The sequence below is a fragment of the Muntiacus reevesi genome, chromosome 6, assembly GCF_963930625.1.
Source record: "Muntiacus reevesi chromosome 6, mMunRee1.1, whole genome shotgun sequence".
Lineage (NCBI taxonomy): Eukaryota > Metazoa > Chordata > Mammalia > Artiodactyla > Cervidae > Muntiacus > Muntiacus reevesi.
Genome location: NC_089254.1, coordinates 82,248,890 through 82,270,509, shown reverse-complemented (window position 1 = coordinate 82,270,509; position 21,620 = coordinate 82,248,890). Strand labels below are relative to the sequence as shown.

Genomic DNA, 21,620 nt, shown 5'->3' with positions numbered 1-21,620 from the left:
TTTCCTACCTTCAATTCTCTCCCGGTATTTGACCTCAGAAAGTGTCAGGAACAAAACACTCAGAGCGAGGAAAAGGGGAAAGAACACACCTCCAATGATCGCTGAAGTGCACTTTAGAAAAAAATGAATTCGAAAAGGAATATGAGACTCCCCTCCCCTCTCATGACAGCCCATTGTGAGAGCCCCAGTCCCATGCTCTTTAGCAAACTTTTTCAAAACCTTTTAGAGCATTTTATCCCCCGCATTTCTGTTGCAAACAGTTTTTACGTAGTTTGCAGACAAGAAGTCCAGGGTTGTCAGTGGTTTTCCCATTTGCCGTAGGGTAAACAAGTCAGCCAGCTGGGACTAGAGTCAGGAGCCCTGATCCCCAGCCTGCAGTGGCTAGGCTTCTGTGAAATGGGAAGGGGTCGCCGTTCGCCTTGGCAAGGATGGAGCAGAGGCAGTTGCCCTCGTTGTGAAACTTGCTGTCCCGTCTACTCGCTTCCACCAGATAAAAGTCAGTCTTCCCTTCTCTCATGTTTAACATCCCTGCCATTTCGCAGCTGTCTAGGCTGCAGACTCTGGGAAAAAGACTTTTTAAAAATTAAACGCTTGCATAGAAAAGAGAAAAAAAATCAGTATAGTCTCAGTAGTTTAAGTGAATGGAAGAGAAAGATACCCTCCACTCAAGACTGTTCTAAAGTAACAGAAGAGAGGTTTTTAAGAAATGTAGTTATATTCTTCTAGTTGCATTGGGTTGCAAGTTAACAGGGTTGCTTAGTAAATGTTCTTGGAGGTACTTTTAACAGTGAGTAAAAATGAGTATCAGTTGCATGTGGAGGAGCTTAAAGGCTTGATAAAACTTTGAAATAGTCATCTCTTGAGCATTATAATCATTATCCTCAGTTAGTCTGTCCAACACAGAGAATAAAATTCATCCAGAGTTTGTCATCATTTTGTCATCTGTTGACCTGTTGCCCCAGGGGTTTTTCATTTATACTGCTTCAATAGTTTCTTAAACTCCTCTTCAAAATAAATAATTTACAGTTGAGGCAACTGAGACTTTAGAAAAAGTCAGCAACTTGCGTTTCTTAAACTGCTCTTCAGAATAAATATTTTACAGATGAGGCAACTGAGACTTTAGAAAAAGTCAGCAGCTTGCTTGAGGTCATGCCACGATTGAAATTGAGCTGACCTGAGACTTGCACCCATGTTCCTCAGTCATCAGAGCCCGCTCCTCGCTCTTCCTCTGGCTTCCCTGCCTCCAGGGCGGTCTGATCCAAAGTCATGACGTTTTCTGACAAACCTCTCACATGCGTCACAAAAGCCAAGGGTTATTTGTAGAATCACTTTTTCCAAAAATAATATTTAATAAGAGGAAACAGTTACATGCTAGGCATTATTCTCAGCACTTTACATGGATCCATTTATCCTTTACAACCTCTCTTTACAGTAAATATTACTTTTATTATTTCCTTTTGGAAAACAGAAGGAGAAGGGTAATTATCTGCGAGCCGGTCTCTGGTCACATAGCTAGTAAGTGGAGATTAGAACCCACTGTCTACCTGTTAAGCTGTCTTCATATTTTCCCTGCACTTGCCTACCTTTCCATTCTGCACTCAGTTAAAATGGACATTTGCAATGGAACAGTGCTGCCCATAGAGATGCAATGAAAGCCATATTTGTAACTTAAAATTATTTGGTAGTTGTATTTAAGAGGTGTTTTTAAAAGCAGTGAAATTAATTTTAAGATTATAGGTTATTAACCCAATATATCCAAATATTACCATTTAAAAATGTATTCAGTATACACAGTTATTACAATATTTTGCATTCTTTTTTTCCTACGGTGTTTCTGAAATCCAGTGGGCATTTTCCTCTTCCAGCACACCTCCATGAGAAGTAGCTACTCATCCATATCCCAGTGACCAGTGGCTGCTGAACTGGACAGCACAGGTCTCTGGCGGAAGGCTAAGAGGACTCCAGAAACTAAATGTTTATTTTCCCTGACACTTCTTAAGTGTCAAATGTTGAATATAATTAAAATGTGCCACCTCTCTACAACCCCAAGTGATTCTCCCTTCTTTTACTTTATAACCCATATGATCTAACACGCAAGAGAGTTATTTCATCCAGCTATTGTCCTAGAATGTTAGCCCCTCCCCCCCAAGGGCAGGCTTGTGTATTTCAAAACTGCTGTATCTCTAGTGCTGAAAAAAGTGCCCGGTGCATTGTTACTTGATATAAACTTTATTGAATAAGTGATTGAGTTTATGGCACAGTGATCAGACTCTACAGTAGAGAGAATATCTGTAAACTGGCAAGCTGGCTTACAAAAGGTCATTCAAACCAACCCCTGAATAGTTAACAGTATCGAGCAAAAATGAACCACTGATTTAAAATAACAAGATTGGAAAAATTAAACCAGAATTTCATGCCCTTTATTGGGGTAGGTGTTGGGGGAGGCGTGGTAAAGAGGCTTGGGATCACACAAGCCAGAAGTTATAGACAGCAATTGTATTAATTACAGCTAGTAATCTAACCTGTTTCAGTAGTTGTTTCTATAATTTAGAATGATGTTCAGCATTTGACTCATAGTTCTCATCCTTGGGAATTCTTCAAATTTTCCATTGGCAGCACAAATTTTAAGAGAAAAAGGGATTTTACAACTCTGTATTAGATGAGATAAAACAGATGACCCCTCTCTAAATGCCTTCTTTCCTTCTTGGAAATTGTTTACATGAGTTTTATGAGAACACTTTTGTAGTTCATTTGAAGAATTCATTTGAAGAACCTGAAATTTCTAGAAAGCAATTTTTTTTTTAAATTTTAAGAAATGTTTGAGATTTACACTGTTGCAAAATCAGCTAGTTTCCTCTTTGGTTTAATTTTACCCCTAACTTTTTATATAATAGGAGGATCATTTTTATTGATAATCCAAGGTTCAAAATGATACTGAAACTAGGTTTCTAATTGTATGTGTGTGTTTTAATCACATGCCTTATTGATGCAAATTATTTTTAAAGAATTATTCATTTGTTCTTTAATTCAAGGAATTTTTTAATGAACAGAAACAACTATAAAATGTCTAATAACCATCTCTACTTTCTCCTAAAAACTACGTAACATTTTGTGACTTACGATGAAAGAGGAGGGAGACCTCTCCTTAGAGCTTGCCTTGACCTGGGATATTTTACATCAGTTTGGTACCTAAGCTCCTTGTGAATCTCAGTACGTGGAGGTGCCCTGAACAGAAGGTAGCATGGAATGAACATGCAGAGGCTTTGTGCGGTGAGGATCTGTCTAGGTCCTTGTTGCCAGGTTCCCGGCTCTAACCCCCTAGTGCTCTCATTTTCAAGGTCTCAGCTGAACAGGAGAGACGTGCTTTCCCAGAGGGCCGCACTGCTTGCTTTCTTTGAGTGGGGAAGTTGCGCTGCAGCCCTCCTGACGTCATTAGGATGTGTTTGCCATCTGGGTGGCATTTTAATTTAGCACTTCATTGTCAAAGTGGAGCAGTAAATAATAAATACATGAAATCAGTAAAGAATCCTGATTCTTCCCTGCAGTAAAGGAGTAAAGATAGGGCAGGATAGTGCAGTGCGGGAGCCCCAGGAGATGCAGGTTTGATCCCTGGTTGTGGAAGATCCTCTGGAGGAGGGCGTGGCAACCCACTCCAGTATTCTTGCCTGGAGAATCCCATGGACAGAGGAGTCCATGGTGTCACACAGAGTCAGACACAACTGAAACAACTTAGGACGCACACACATTCTACTTAAGGACGTGTGTGTACAGAAGGCAGTATATAAACTGCAGAGTTGATGAAAAATTTTTTGTTAATGAATTGATCATTTCTTTCTAATATTTCCAGGATAACATAACAGTTTACTCTCAACAAAGTTTTTGAGTTTCCTTACAAATTTGATTTTTAAATTTTGGAAGGATTATGTGTTACCATGAATTCAGGCTACAATGTCTAAGTAATAGACCTGAAATCTTGCATTCCCATAAGTCCTGACAACACTTTTCAAGAGGTAATTTGTGTACGAAAAGAAACAAGTGGAAATGGAATTGTTAGTTGCTCAGCCGTGTCTTACTCTTTGCAACCCCATGGACTGTAGCCTGCCAGTCTCTTCTGTCCATGGAATTCTATAGGCGAGAATACTGGTCTGTGTTGCTATTCCCTTCTCCAGGGGATCTTCCTGACCCGGGGATTGAATCTGCATGCAGGCAGATTTTTTGCCATCTGAGCCACCAGGGAAACCCAAAGTCCTTGCCTTGAAGATAATAGAGTCCAGCCTATTAGGACAATGTGACCTGGACTGTGGGATCTTGGACTGAAAATAAAAACCTCAGTGACCATTTCTGCTTCTGATTATTTCACCTGATGGTTTAGGAACAAATTGGTAGATACAGTTTCTGACTCTAAAACAGAATGACCTGTTGTCATTTTCTTTAAAATATCTGAGAAAATCATCTAAATCTATAAAGTTTTTTTTTTTTTTTTGAGCTACCCTGAGTTAGTATCTCTGATTATCTAGATAGGGATCAAATTAAAATTCATTTTTGCACTATATATAAGGAAAAGCTGTGAGTCAATAAAATATTTAAATTACCTAAGAAGATAATTGTTTTCTGATAGCTATAAATTATTTTAATTCTATCAGTTAGGATGACACAATTGAAATGTTAATTTTAAACTATTTTTATCAGCATATTCTTGTCAATATATTGGTGTCTTTCACACCTCCTTGCCACACCATTAGCCTTATTCTATATGATGCATGTACAGAAAGTATTAAGACCATATTCTTTTTTAAGTATTATGCAATAATGTAAATTCATTTTGACTATTTCCACATCTGATCTGGAATAAATGAGGATTTCAAGTATGTTTATTTGCCCCAAATTTTCTCTCCCACCAACTCACTAGGCACTCAAGATAAGCACCGCCACTATAAAATTTGCGTTCACGTCGTTAACCAACTGACGACAATGTTGGCAGATTCATTCCCATATATCCAAAGCCAGTTTGGGACCATAACAGGCAGGAGTTGCAGGGATTATTGACTAGAAGAGGCAAGTGAAGGCATGATTTGCTTACGCCTGACAGAGCTGTAGTGTTCTGTGTGTATCTTCCGGCAGCTTAGGACAGAGTACAAGCGTGTGGTACAGTTGCTCGTTAGCTCTCTGTACACTCAGGTCACTAACCAAGTGAAGAGTCAGATGAAGACATGAGGCGCACCCTTGTATGCCAGGGGTGGCCTGGGACCTCTGCACCCACTGTTCATCCACAGCTCTAGTTCCCAAAGGACAAGCGTTCTGACAAAGCGTGGAGACATTTCTTTTCAACTTTTTATTTTATATTGGAGTACTGAAGCTGAAACTCCAATGCTTTGGCCACCTGATGCGAAGAACTGACTCATTTGAAAAGACCCCGATGTTGGGAATAATTGAAGGCAGGAGGAGAAGGGGACAACAGAGGATAAGATGGTTGGATGGCATCACCAACTTGATGGACGTGAGTTTGAGTAAGCTCCAGGAGTTGGTGATGGAAAGAGAAGCCTGGTGTGCTGCAGTCCATGGGGTTGCAAAGAGTCGGACACAACTGAGCGACTGAACTGAACAGCTAGTTAGCAGTGTTGTGATAGTTTCAGGAGGACAGGAAAGGGTCTCGGCCGTACATATACCTGTGTCCATTCTACCCCAAATTCCCCTCACATTCAGGCTGCCACGTATCACTGAACAGAGTTCTCTGTGCTGTGCAGTAGGTCCTTGTTGGTTATCCTTTTTGAATATAGCAATGTGTACATTTCCATCCCAAACTCCCCAACCATCTCTTTTCCCCATTCTTCCCCCCCTGGCAACCGTCAGTTTGTTCTCTAAGTCTGTGAGTCTGTTTTTGTTTTGTAAATAAGTTCATTGTATCATTTCTTTTTAGATTCCGAATATAAGGGATGTCATATGATATTTCTCTTTCTCTGTCTGACTTCCTTCACTCAGCGTGACAATCTCTAGGTCCCGCATGGAGACATTTCAGGACACTTAGCCCTGTCTCCTCTAAAATTAGTTCTGGGTCTGCATTCCTCTAAGGTCCTTCCTGATTGACCTTCGTTTAATTCTGGGAAAGTATTAGTATGCACTGCTCCATCTAAAGCAACTGTTGGCTGCACCGTCATGCTACCCTCTGCTTTTGGCTTCTGTCCTTTGTATTGGGGTTAATATTGCCAGGGCTGAATGACTTGTCATGCCATCAAGTCTTTTGTGACCTAAGTGAGCAGAACTTTTCCTTGATCATCAGTCTCTTTGTCAATGAGTCATCCATCTTTTTCTCAGTTATCATCTTATTCTGTTTGAGTGTGAATTGCAATAGATAAGGACAGTTTCAGAGACAGTCATAGCGTATTCCATATATAAAAGAATGAAAACCTGATTCAGTCATGATCAGTGTTCCTTTTCCAGATTAGGCTATCATAGGAACATGACCCTAAGTTTCAATGACACCTAAATTTAAGATTTTTTAGGGGAAGTCAGTACCTTTTAGTCTTACAAAGGACATAGTAAGCCTCAGTTTTCTAGCTCTGTAGCTGCAAACTTCCTGTTACTCACACCCACTTGTCTCTTCTCTTCTGCATCATCAGGGGATGAGTTATCTTCTCTTCAAGGCCAACTCATCCACCTGTGATGTTGACCCCAATTCTACCTACCCCTTTCCGAAGGTATTTTTTTCCATCGTATATCCCTACTTTCTCCTGTGGCTTGTACCTCTGTCTTCTCTTACATTATTTACCTTCCATTTATAACATTGGTGTCTCCCTAAAAAACACCTTGTCTTGAGTTCTGCCACCTTTCAGCTGCCATCCAAAGAGCAGGGTATAATCTCACCTTCGTTTCAGTTTCATTCCACTTTGCCCAAAGAACTTTTACTCTACTTTGCCCAAAGAAGAGTGCCTTCCAGTCTCACCAGTCTGTCTGATGGGGAGTTAGTTACCCTAGTCTGATGTATGGCTGGTCAGAAGGAGAGAGGGAGGGAGGGAAACTTTTAAATTCTGCTCCTGCCTCCCCCCACATTGCCTTGAGACGTCCAATGCCTTAGCTCTTGTCATTGGGATTGATAGCAGTAGGTCAGGTGGCCAAGATCTTCAGTAGTATCAGGACAGGGGCTCAGCTGTGATGCAGTGAGAGTTTGATGAAAACAGGAAAGAGCTGAGCCACCCCCATCATCCCTTCACTCTTCTGCATCCCAACCCTCAGCCTGATGAACTAAAGCTAAGGAGACTTTTAACCAAGTGCTGTTGCTTTAAATCTAACAAATCAATGGTGAATCCCTATGCATAGGAGTTACCTGATGGATTAGTATGAAAAGGGAATCTATCAGTATTGGTTCTGTGTTGCCTGAGACTCTCTACTCCAAAGACTAAGATTCTCTCCTTTCAAAGTCCCTGCAAAGGTCACAGGCCCACCCATCACCCCATTCTCTGTACTTCCAGATGATCTTGAGCTCTCCATCCAAAATTACTAGACTCCGAAGGAGTGCAGCTCTTAGCAAAGACAATAAGTAATATGTATTATCTGGAACTGGTGGAGGAAGAAGTTAAACTGAGCATAATATTCTCAAAGCAATACAGGAAGATACTTAGCAGTGTGATGCAGCGACTGGCAGTAGTGAAAAACTGAGTGGAAGTATTGGGTATGAAATAATATGGTTGTAAGAAAAACAGAATACAGGATGAATACAGCTGAAAAACTGGCTAGTGACCTAGGTGATTAGAAGGAGGGCAGCAAGAAAGCAGAAATAAGTAGACAATACAAAAGAAAAATATAAGTGTTATAAAGAATAGAAATAGAGTAAGATAGACTTCTGACTACTTAGGAAAGAATGCAGATAAATGCAGTATGAAAACAAAAATGAACTAGAGACACATGACAGAGAAAATACTCGAAAAGTATTGTGAACAAATACAGAACTTGAAAGTCAGAAATTGATACATTTCTCAAAAAGCTGTATATTGGTAAAATCAGCCCAAGAAACAAAGCTTCAATGGCCATAAGTTTTAGAGAAAATGAAGTAGTTGTCAAAAATCTCCCATCCCCAAATCCCTAAGAACAGTTGTTTGGGGAGGTAAATTCTACCAAATTTTAAGGAACAAATAATTCCTATCCAAAATTAGTTCAATAAAGTGGGAAATGAGGGAAGTTTACTTCATAAAACAAGCATAATCTTGATTCCCAAGCCTGATAATGACAATAGAACAAGAGAGAATTATTATAGGTCCTTTTCATTATAAGCATATATATAAAATTCCTAGATATATTAGCTCACAAATCCAACAGTGTATTTGGAAAATAACATATCATGATCAGTGAGATTTGTTTCAAATATATAAAAGTGATTCAACATCAAAAACTAAAAATCTTAAAGATCATATGACCTCAATAGATATTTTTCAAAGGGTGAAACAGTTCAACACTTAGGCATTAAAAAGATTAGACCGTTAGCTTAGAAAGAGTTCCTTAGCTTTGTATAATTCATATAGAAAAATCCCTACAGTGGATATTTAATGAAGAAATTTTAAAGTCATTCTCTAGGATTACAAATAAGACAAATACATACATTATTATTTTTCATAATACTGAGTCTCAGACTCTCTTCCTAAGAGGAATGAAAAAAAAGTGAGTCAAAAGAATGGAAAGAGAAGATATAAAACCACCGTTGTTTGCAAATGATCATCTTCCCTAGAATATTCTACAGGATCTAAATAGAACCTATGATATACTAGAGTTCATCAAGGTTGAAAAGTCAGCCGGTTAAAATTAATTGCCTTTCTTTACACCAGTGTCCTCAAACTTTATAATTTTGGGACCTATTATACTCTTAAAAATTAATGCAAAACAAATGTATAAAACAAATATATAAAATGTTGCCTAAAAATAAACATAAACCCATTACTTGTTAACATAAAATATTTTTATGAAAAGGAAAAATGTCCAAAACGAACAAAAAACTATCTCGTGAGAAGAGTAACTGTGTTTTACGTTTTTGTACATCTATTTTAATTGCTTCCCTAATTGAAAACATCTAGATTCTCATACATACTTCTGCATTCAATCTATTGCAATGTGTTATTTTTGGTTAAGACCAGAAGAAAAATCTGTGTTCAATCTTATTGTAGTTGAAAAGTGTTAGTAAACTTTTCATACAATTATGAGTTTTCTTCTCAGCAAATGAAAGTTTATTATAGGTTAATTGAAATGTGGAATCTGAAAGCAAATCAGTAAACTCTTCATGAGGTTTCATTAAGTTCCATTGATATATCATGTATTTTGAATGCGTCTTTCACCTTGTGTAATTTTTAACACCAAGTATTGATCATTTGAAAAATATGCAGTGACTTGTGATCTTTTTAATATTAACAAATATTATGTAATACTGAAAAAATCACCCTTGTCAGTATCACCCTTGACTCATCAAAAAAGCCTTAAAGTATTGGGAAGCTATCAAGCTCATGACAGATATGTTTTCTAAACTTCTACCCTTGCTTGAAAGCTTCCATTTTATCACTGGCAACAAATACTGTCTGTTGTTTCCTTAAAGTGACAGGTTTACTTCATTTTTCAGAAAACATCTGCCAGATTTCCAAGTCTGAATAACCATACTTTGTCAGTAGTTCTCAACTAAAAATGGTTCTCTGTAAAAGAATAAAATGCAGTTAACTCAGCCTTGGATTGAAACAGTCCAAATACTTTTCCCTGAAATAGTCACTGTGCTTCAGTATACAAAAGCACTTAACACAAATTTCTCATTTTGTCACCAATGATATTTTTTTAAATATATACTCAAGGGTAGAAATTCAATGTTATTAATAATTTTTACTCTTCCATCCAGCATTTTTTCTTGAGTACGTGGTGATAAAGAATACATGAGAAGTATAATTTAACACCTTAAGCCTTGATTCATGGTGAGGTAACAAGTTTTACCTACTATTGATTTTGCACCATTAGTGTAAATGTCAACAGAATTTAAAGGCAAAACATCTTATTATGAAAGTACTTTTGACTATGAAGGCCCTCCAAAAGGTATTGGGGATCCACAGTGGTTCATGGACCACACTCAGAAATACTACTTTGCACCATCATTCTATTAGGTAGATGGATGGATAGATAAGGTACCTTTCACAGTAACCACCAAACTCTAAGGTATCCAGCCAGACTATACAGAACTTATAGACTTCTATAAAGAAAACTTTGAAATTTAAATAAAGGTCACAGCGAGTAATCTAAATAGATATAGAGACAGTTCATGTCCTTAAGAGAGATGACTTAATAATAGGTAAATTCTCCCCCCAAGTTGGAGAAGGCAATGGCACCCCACTCCAGTACTATTGCCTGGAAAATCCCATGGATGGAGGAGCCTGGTAGGCTGCAGTCCATGAGGTTGCTAAGAGTCAGACACGACTGAGCGACTTCATTTTCATTTTTCACTTTCATGCATTGGAGAAGGAAATGGCAGCCCACTCCAGTGTTCTTGCCTGGAGAATCCCAGGGACGGGGGAGCCTGGTGGGCTGCCGTCTATGGGGTCGCACAGAGTCGGACACAACTGAAGTGACTTAGCAGCCCCCCAAGTTAATCTATAATTTCACTGCAACGTCCATCAGAATTTCAGGATTTTAGGGAAAATTGATAAAAGTTACTCCAAAATTTAAATAAAAGAATAAAGGGTACAGGAAAATTGTATTAACTTAAGGAAAAGCAAAACAGTGTAGAGACTTGCCTTGCCACATACTGAGACAATTTATAAAACAATCCCCAAAGCCCGTGATCAACCAGATACTCAGAACAGGAATGTAGAGACAGAGGCGTGTATAAATGGGAGATTGATGTGCTTCATCCAGAATACAGTGGGACCACAAATCACTTTGGAAGGATAGGATGTTCCAAGAATGTTAAAAAGACAACAGCAGCAGCAGCTAAATGGATTAAGAGAAACTAAATCTGTCTCTAAGAAAAAAAACATGGTCTCCAGACAGATTTAAGACAACAGAGTGTTACCAAAAAACATCTACTACTGTAAATGCTTCATTTCTTTTTATTGTTAACTATCATCAAGCAACATTTTTATCTTTTCACTTCCTCAGTTTTCCAAACTTGCAATTTAGTAACTTCATTTTTCTATAAAGAATTGTTAACCAACCATTTATGCTTGGAAAAAAAAAATTCTTCACACATTCTGAAATGCTACTTTGAGCGCTCCAAGAACCATATTGACTCTCCACATTTCAAAGGAAGATTTGTAAAATAATATGAGGTAAATACCCAAGATAAGGCATCAGGAGTACTTAATTAAATATACCCCAGATTCCTCAGAATCTGGAAAAGTTATAGCCTTCCTAAAGCTTCTCTCTTGGGTGAATATTTGCCTTTTGTAAAAATTCTTAGTGAGAACATAAGCACCTGCTGAGAGAACAAAACGTTTATGTAATGTCTCCTTCACAGCGTTCCTCCCTGAGAACTATTCCCTTGGCCTTGCTCCGTAACACTCTGAACAGCTCTTGCTAGAATCTTATCTCCTTCCTCTGAAGATGCATGGAAATCTCATTACAAGTGTTCAACACCTGTTACCTAAAAGGTCTCAGAAAGGGTGTCAGTTTATTCAGCTCACTTGACAGTGTCTCATGTATTTTTTTGTGTTTTATTTTTATTTTTGTATAGATTGTGGCTCACAGGTAAATGCAGCCTTGAAATAACTAGCTTTTCTGAGCAATTCTGTCGAATTTGTCATTCTCTAAATCCAGGTTTTGAAACCAACTGATTGATGACCTTCTTATTTATTTACTAACACATGTCAACAGGCAAACCAAGTGACAGGCAGCAGTGTGGCTCCTGTGGCACCTTGTTAATCCGAGTAGTTTAGGTGTATTAAAAAGTCTTTCCACTTGGACAAAACCAGAATAATGCAAACTGACAGATTTCACCTCTCTATTTCTCAACAGAATGTGTAAGTGCTCAAAGCCTTAGACAGATAACTAGTTTGGGAAATTAGGGAGATATCTTGTAGCCCATAGCAAAGTGGCCATATAGCTTCAAGCACTCAGTTTGAATTTGTATTGCTGGATTTGTATTGCTGGATTTTAATTTCAAAAGGGAAACCTATAAAATATCCCTGAGGCATCAGTGTACACACACACATTCATGGTGGCAGGCAGACCCAGGAGGTTACAAGCAATCGTAGACGTACTCAGGTCACCAGCTCCAACCCTACAGTCTTCAGTTGGTCTGTATACTTTCCCAACTAGAAGACTTTTTCCAAATCATGGTTTCAAATACATTATCACCACTAATGCATGGGCTGGCTGCCTTAACAGTTCTTGATTATGTGTCAAAGGAAACAAAGACATACATACAGACATCAAAATCTTTTGACTAGGGACTTCCTTTGTGGTCCAGTGGTTAAGACTTCGCCTTCCAAAGTAGGGTGTGCAGGTTCAACCCCTGATTAAGGAGCTAAGATTTCACATGGCTTGTGGCCAGAAACCCAAAACATTAAACACAGCAATATTATAACACATTCAGTAAAGACCTTTTAAAAAATGGTGAACATCAAAAAATATCTTAAAGATCTTTTGACTAATTTCTTAGCATCCAGGGCTACAAATCTTCAATCGTGGTTGCTGTCTAGAAGACTTCTCATTTCTTCTCCTTCAGCTTGTCTTCCAGCTGGGAAGCCTCTGTGATGCCTTTCTCCTTGACCATTGCTCATTGCTGAACAAACCATCTTCACCCCCATTGCCTCACTGGATCCTGCTTACCTAACCCACATTGTTCACAGGCAGACTTTCTCCTAGAAAATGGAGAGAAGAGTATAGGGCCAGGAGAAGGATGAGTATGGAGGTATGAAGTTACTCCCTGTATGTAGGAATGTAATGAATGACCATGGAAAAGCTGTTTGTTTTAGGTAAATGTCTTTGGATTACCTTTATTCTTGGGGCTTCCCTGGTAGCACAGATGGTAAAGAATCTGCCTTCAATGCAGAAGACCGAGGTTTGATCCCTGGGTTGGGAAGAGCCCCTGAAGAAGGAAAGGCTACCACTCCAATATTCTGGCCTGGAGAATTCCATGGACAGAGGAGCCTGGTGGGATACAGTCTATGGGATCTCAGAGTCTGACACAACTGAGGGACTTAACACTTTCACTTTCACTTTCAATCAGAAGACTGGAAGGACTAGACATGAAATTTAAGATACTATAGGCCTTAATTATATGATAATTTAATATTGGTGTGTCAGTTACTATAATTGAGATTATTCTGATGGTTTTCAATTTCTGAATCTGAGTTCTTTGAGGAGAAATAAATATGGTATATATATGTGTGTGTGCTTACTTGCCCAGTCATGTACAACTCTTTGTGACCTTTTAGACTGTAGCCCGCATGGCTCCTCTGTCCATGGGATTTTTCCAGGCTTAAACTGTTTCTCCACTCTTAAAAGTCAAGTTTTAGAAGCCTGTGACAAATGTTAAACCAAATAATACTCAACTGGTTGTGTACGGATCTTAATAGTCCTGTCTCTGTAATTCCGTCACAGTCGTTCCTCACTTTAAGATCTCAGGAGAAGGGACTTCCCTGGCAATTCAGTGACTAAGACTCCACTCTTCTAGTGCAGGGGGCCAGGGTTTGATCCCTAGTCTGGGAATTACATCCCACAGGCAGAAACTCAGAGTTCACATATCACAGCTAAAGATCCTGCATGCTGCAAACAAGATCAAAGACCACAGCTAAGACCCAGAGCAGCCAAGTAAACAAATAATAAACAAGATAAAATTTTTTTAAAAAAGATCTTCAGAGGAGACAGTACCTCCATATTCCTCCTCAAGCAACTTTGACCAAGTGTCACTGACATTTACATCCAAATATATGTGACTTTTTCTGGCCTGTCACTCATAGATCACTGGCTGTGGCTTATGGAGGTTGCTCAATTGGATCCAATTTGGCTGCCATTGTCTGTAGTCCAGTGTCAATTCTCCTGTGCTCTATAGCCAACCATACCCTTAAAAATGAATTTATTGATGTGAAAGACAATCCAGGTAAAGTATTTAATATATCTGTGACCACAGGACAATTATTTGAAAGCACTATATCATTAGCATGGTTAATTCCAAGGAGGTATTAACTGCAACTGTTGCTTTAAATGACGGGTCATTAAACAAGTTGGCCCCAAAGGGAGTCTTGGAATTAGGAAGCTACAGACCTATTGTTTTCAAACATCTGTGGCGTTGGTATTCTCATGGATTGTAAATGGCTATAGGGAGGCATTCCAGATTATTTTCATTCACCTAAAGATTGTCCAAAAATATACCTCATCCTATCTGGAGTAACATTACAGAAAGGGATAGTGTGTTCTGATTCTACAGAATAAAGTCACTTTTTTTTCTAAAATGAAATTTATGTAACCATGTAGCTTGACTGCAGGTAAAGAAAGAAATAATTTGAAGTTTCAACAAGTCATCTTTGTTTTTCATAAACACTAATAGTTGTCAAAGTGCATTCCCCAGACCAGCACTTCCTGGGACCTGTGAATTGTTTGACCCCCACACGAGAGCTACTGAATCTAAAACTCTGGGGCTGATGTCATCAATCTGTGTTTCAACAAGCCCTCCAGGTGATTCTGGTGCATGATGAAGTTGTGAATCATGGACCTATACTGAAGACACTCAATTCATTGATTAGAGCTATGTATTATGTCTAGCACTCAGGGTGTGTGCGTACATGCTCAGTAGCTAGGTCTTGTCTGACTTGTTGTGACCCCCATGGATGGTAGCCCACTAGGCCCCTCTGTCCTTGGAATTCTCCAGGCAAGAATACTGGAGTGTAGCCATTTCCTCCTCCAGGGGATCTTCCCGGGACTGAACCCATATCTCCTATGTTGGCAGGCAGGCTCTTTACTACTGAGCCACCAGGGAAGCCCATCTGGAACTCAGAACCGTAATAGCTTGCAGTAAGACAGTTCAAGAGAGAATCAGTGATAAGCCATCCTTTTGCAACAGTTAGTAGTGCCAAGTTTGGGGAGTCATATCCTAAGCAGATATAGATCAGGTTGGGGATGTGGGGTTCAGATTTGGGCTACACCTCTCCCATGATTCTAGGATGGTCTTTTTAGCCAGCAGGTTATATTCTCTTCCCTCTAGGGGACTAAGTTGAGAGCATTTCCCCCAAAATCATCTCTTCTAGTTATAAGCTCTAAAGTGGCAGACAGGTGGGAGGAGGAGTGGCTGTTTTGTTTAATGGGAAAGTATTTGATCTCCTGCCCTCCTTCCCTCTTGAGATATAAAGGCCCATGAGTATTGAGGTCTGACCAGGGGTAGGACCCCCCAAGGACCTAGCTATACTAGACTCTGGCACTGTATCTCTTACCAGGTTGCTGTGCCTGGAGCTAGAGGGTAGGTCAGAAAATCTCAATAAAATTTACATTTTCCAATTGTGTTCTCCATTTGAATCACATGAACAAGGAGAACATTGACCCCAGACAAGAATTAAGATTCAAATTAAGACAGGCTGGGGAGCCAGTAGAAATTCTCTGAGCCAGCTAGGCTGGCCTCCAGGGTGTATGAATGGAAAAAGGCATTTAACATAGAGGTGGTAGTTCAGATGGAGCAATTTCTGATCTGATTGGTATAAAGCAGGTATGTGTACATAGCAGTGTGCAGCATAGGTCCATAGTATGATACTGCCCGGTATTTTTATAAGAGGGTGAGGAGGGTGACAGGAGCAGTCACCATCTTATTGGGTTGGCCAATAGATGGCCAAGATGTTATGGCCATAAAATGTTATGGATACCCATATGAACTTTTTGGCCAGCCCAATACTTTGGTGGACGAGGGGCACAAGGAAATAGAGGGATCCCTTCCACCGTTGGTCTGTGGGTAGAGAAGTTTTCCTGATCAGCAGTCTACAGAGAGGGTGCCGGCAGTCCTTGCCTCTGAATGACCTTTGGGGTTTCAGGTAGAAGAACTCAGTTGTTGTATCCTTGGGTCAGCCTCCGTGTTTAGTTGAACCTTGCAAGGCACAGGCTCCCTGTCTGGGTCTCCACAGTGTCCCATGTAGATGCTTCCATGTTGCCCATCTCCTTACTTGGAACAAGCTGTACACCTTCCTTTAATTCCTTTCTCTAAATGAGAGTCATTTCTAGACTTCCTCCCCCTCGTTCCTCTTTCTTTTTTTATTTCTTTACTTTTCCTTTTCTCCCCAGGACCTGCAGTTCTCCCCAGCATCTCTTCTTCAGGTGTACAAGCTTCTCTCCTCAGTTACCCCCTGAATGTCAGGGCTTTCTCCTCATTCATCTGATTTTTGTCCTTTAGAGGGAGGGAGGGAGTTCTTTTTCTTAAGATGGGGGAGGGGAAAGATGGGCAACTTCGGTGTCAGCCTGTGGCTAACTTTCTCTGATCTAGAGTTTCTGAACTCAAAACACACACCCACCAAGAGGATAATTTAATTCTGAAGAACTCCATGTATTATACACAAGCAATTAAAACCCTTCTTTTTGATATATCTTTGATCCTATTTCTTTCTGCATAGTGAGTACCTTTAATTCACTCTCTGTCAGAGCTCTTTTCGTAGAACTTCCTCTTATTGACCAAAAAGGGATGGGATGCAGCTCTGTCCTCTACCTTATATGCTGATTAGGGGAAAAAATACATAAATTCATTGAAGGCAGAAGTTCTGTTCATCATTCTATCCCCTCAGTTATTAATACAATATCTTACTTGCAGTATATGTTTGTTGAATCAAATACAGGACCACAAAATCTGGGGATGGTGAAGAATCAGCAAGAAATCTTGGCACATATATAGGAACTATTGTTGGTGCACTCCAGCTAGTTGTCATGATCTAGACGCAAAGGAGTAAGACATGGCCGTTCTGTGATGGGATTATCACCATAGCCTTCAATTCAACACCATTCTGAGTTCTATTTCTTCTTTAGCTGCAAGTACAGATATAGTCAGTCTGTTAAAAGTTAAGATCAAATACATTATTTCAAAATCTCTGTATGTCTTATATAGAGAAAAATGGACTAAATTATCTTTAGACTAGTCTTCTCCCCATGTCCTCTCACAAACTTCACTGTGAGCATCCTTGTGTATCCACAAGGAACTTTGACAGGCAGTGGCAGGGAGGGAGGCAGCCAAGGAAAGAATGCTGAGAATGTGCACCCTATTCGAAGCAGGGGAGCAGAGTTAAAGTGTACTAATGCCCAGTGGTCAAGCTGTCTTTTTAAATGACATGCTCAATTGTGTCTGACTCTTGCAACCCTTTGGACTGTAACCCACCAGGCTCCTTGTGCATCAGATTTTCCAGGCAAAAAATATTGGAGTGGGCTGCCATTTCCTGCTCCAGGGGATCTTCCTGAGCCAGTGATAGAATCCATGTCTCCTGGATTGGCAGTAGCTGCTTTACCAGTGAGCCACCTGGAAAACCCTTCTTAAATGTGCAGAGGTACATAATTAAAGGGCTTCCTTGGTGACTCAGGAGTAAAGAATCTGCCTGCCCATGCAGGAGACACAGGTTCAATCCCTGGCTCAGGAAGATCCCCTGGAGAAGGAAATGGCAATCTACTTCAGTTTTCTTGCCTGGGAAATCCTGTGGACAGAGGAGCCTGGTGGGCTACCGTCCATGGGGTTGCAATAGAGTCAGACACGACTCAGTAACTAAACAACAACACATAATTAAAAGGAATTGCTTTGAGGAGCCAAGAAGTGTTATCATAGAAAAGTAAAAGTGTTCCAGAATGAAAAACTTTCTTAGCCAAAAGCAGTACTTTGAAATTCATCAAGAAATCGTGCTACTTTAGGTATCTATTTTTTTTTAAATATCACTGTTTGAAATGCATTACAACTATGAGCAACTTGATGTTGAAGCTTGAAGAATATTGAGGCATCTATAATGCTGTAGAAATGTTACAAAAAGAGGGAAGTGGATATTTTAAGGGTGATGTCTCAAATATTCACAGCATTCAGAATTTTAATGGCACTATTGGTAACCTTGTTATCTAATAGACTTCTGACTACAAAATGCATTAAACTTCTTGGCAGTAGTCAAATGAGTGGCAGCCAGAGATGGCATACATAGTGTGCTTGATAAAAATTCTACTTATTTAAAGTGTTAGAGTGGCCATTATGTTCAAGTACGAAGTTTTGAGACTCTCAGTGAATTTAATCTAGAAGAAAATGTTTCAGACTGTTTTTAAGTTTCAGTAGAACACAAGGTACTCTGAGTTTTTCCTTAAGAGAATGTCAAATGTAAAAGCTAGTTTTGACATATTCACACGTAAACATATTCACACGTAATAAGTTTTCAGGTAGCTTCCTTGGTTCTTTTCCATTATTGCCTACTTGTGGCTAAAGATATGGTAACTTTATAAGCTCAAACTTTCAGCTATTTCAGAAGTTTCTATTAAATAAGTTCATGATGAGTTTATATTAAATAAACTTCTGAGTTTATTTAGAAGTTTATTTATATTGAATAAATATAGCTTATTTATATTGAATAAACTGTACTTATTTTTATATAAATATTTAGTTGAGTGTGTATATGTGTATGTTAATCCTATTCAGAGAATTGAGTGGAAAAGAATTCAAGTTATTGTATTACTACTGTTTTAACCTCTCTCTTTTCCCTAATCTGGATATGGGGGTCCTGATTCCCTAACTGGCAGAGTGGTTTTAGGGGTTCAGTAAATAATGTTCTAAAGTATGTAGGAGAAATAAATTCCCCTTCTGTGATCAAAACAGTTACATTTTGTTGCCTTTCCATTTCCTCATGAAGTTGAAATAATATAACCCAATATAGGTAAAGCCCAAAATTGATAGGAAGCGTAGACTCTCTTAGATAGAAGCAATCTTAAAAAGTGTATGGTCCAGTGATTCTTATCATTTGTGTGGCACATGGACTACTTTGGGAATCTGAGAGTCGTGACTCTTCACTCCCGAAAAAACGCCTCTGTATACAAAAATTAGCATATAATTTCAAGGGGCTCAAGGATTCCCTCAAACCTAAGGTTAGGAATCCTCAATTTCATGCAGCACCCTCAGCCTAAAGATGGAAAAATTAAGGAATATGAGTGATATGCTCTTGAGAATCAAAAATTATTTTGAAAACTCCTCCCCCAAAATCTCTAATTTCAGAACACAGCTTTCGTTGATTTTTGAGCGGTGTCCTCAGGCCACAGCTGCATTTTATCAGTGGGCTTCGTGTCTCGTCCGCCTCTGGTGTGTGAGTGACTAAAAGCTATTTGCAATCCCACACAAAGTGAAATGAAATAATTTGGGTATTGATTCTGTTTTTAACATGCACATTCCCCAAAATTATGCTACTGCATTCTCGTGAGCATTCATTAAGTACCCATCATGGTCCAAAGTCTCTTCAAGACAGTGAGAGCACGAGATCTTGAGACCCGGTTTCTCACTGATCTGAGCCCAGTCTAATAACAGGCTCATGAGCCGGAGAGAGGAGTAAGTCACTCAGCATCAAAACTTTGAGGATGCCCCACAATTAAGGTAACATTAAAGTTATGACTTGAATGATGAGTAGTTTTCTGCTTGAAGCAACCAGATGGCCTAATTCCTTGTGGATGCAAATTTTAATACAATGCACAACTTTCCTTTCAGTTTAGAATAATTTGCTTACTTTATATGTACGCGGTAATTACTCCCAAAATATGTGGGGTGAACCAAAAAGACCTGTTTGGTAGTTTCATCAACCATGCATCTTCATTCTCTGAGCCATGCAGTTTGCAGACCTCAGGGTCATTGTCCTCTCTGGCTTGCAATTTCCAGTCACAAATGCTTGCAAATTGTCTCCTCAAAGTGTCCCTCCACCTTCCTCTTTCTTTTCTGCTCCCATTGCCATCTTCCAGTCATTTTCCATACAATAGACCTGGCCCCCACCAGTCCTTCCTTGTTCTGCAGTCACAAATTCATTTTCCCAAAATTAACTTATTGTAAAGCCCAGCAAAGGAACATTTGCTTGAAGTTACCTATAACATATAGTTGTATGATGTGTGTGTGTGTGTGTGTGTGTGTGTGTGTGTGTGTGTGTGTGTGGTTAGTCATGTCTGACTCTTTTGTGACCACATGGACTGTAGCCCACCAGGCTCCTCTGTCCATGGGATTTCCCAGGCATGAATATTGGAGTGCGTTGCGGTTGCTCCTCCAGGGGATCTTCTTGACCCAGGGATCGAACCCATGTCTCCTGCATTGCAGGTAGATTCTTTACCACTGCACCACCTGGGAAGCCCCATAGGATATAGTTACTAAGTCTGTTTATTTTCTTACTTAAAGCCTGTGATGATCCAATCTCAGGCTCCTCTGCCATCATTCCCCAGCATATTTCTGCTCCATCCGGGCACGTGCAGGGCAGAGATGGTAAGAACTCATGCTGTGAGGCCCCACCTTTACTATGTACTAGCTGTTTCATGTCATTTCTCCATGCTCGTTTCCTCATCTATGACTCATATGAATAAATAGCCAAATGGCTTAAAGTTGTTAGGAAAATTAGCATGATGACACATGAGAAGTGCGTGGTGCTGGACCTGACACATCCTTGGCTCTCAATAAATGGTAACATTTGTAGCCAGCTGCATCCTCACCTTCCTCTGAAATGCACATCTCTGTCATTTCTAGAAACGCTTCTTTCTCTTACCAAGGTCCTTGGTTTCTCCTTTAGGACTTGCCTCCGTTTCTGATTATCTTCCTACTGATTCCCCCACATGCACCTGCTCTCAGCTGTCCCTCCTCACATCCCCTTCATCACCTCTCTTGGCTTTACACGGTTCCCAAAATCCTTACGCTTCCTCACCGTCACAGCTAGAACTGTTCCCAAGTAGAGAAGACTGCTGTGCAAAGTCATGAGCCTACTTGACTTCACCCTTACGTGAGGACGTTGAGGTGATCATGAAACAGAGGGAAGATTGGATAATGGATGCCTGAGGATCCTAGCAGGAGTGATTTTTGGAGTCTGAGCTGTTTGAAAGCGGGGACATGTCTTATATTTCCTCCCACTCCCCACAGTCGAGATCCTTGTAGGCACACTCCACTCTGCAGTATTTGGCTCACTGTTTTCCTGAAGAATCAACAACCTCTTTGATCCCTGTCAAGAGGGCCAGTGGCTTTCATCCTGCATGGGAATTTAGGAGGATGTGTACCAGGGTTGGAGGATGGGAACCCCCACATACATCACACTGTAACCTATAGTGAGTGTGTAATAAATGTTTAATGAACAAGCACCAACCACAAGCTATGTTTCACTGCATCATTGTATGTCAGTTGGGGACAAATTAAGAGCAAATGAAAGTCTCCTCCACATTTAAGGCTGACGTTATAGGGAGATGCTGAGGGACTAGATCTATTCCACCCCCCACCCCCCCGCAAAAAAAAAGACTCCTTAGGTTCCACAGAAAAAGCTCTTTATCTGAATATTTTCTTGTTCTTCCCTACAATCTCTATATATGGGCAAAGAGAGAGTCCAGAAATCTAAGACAACGTTTATCTTTAATATCCTTGCTGAAAGCTCTATTTTGATACAGTCTCATTACACAGGTCACCTCTAATTTTTGCCAGTTCATTTTCTCTCAGAAATCACCTGCTTTGCCTTCTC

The 21,620-nt window shown here is 39.8% G+C and overlaps 1 protein-coding gene across 10 annotated transcripts in view; it reads left to right on the top strand.

The window, feature by feature from the left end:
• The window catches only part of CADPS2 (calcium dependent secretion activator 2), a 544,800-nt gene that overhangs the window by 419,434 nt on the left and 103,746 nt on the right, over positions 1-21,620 (top strand). The gene's annotated exons all lie outside the window — the stretch shown is intronic.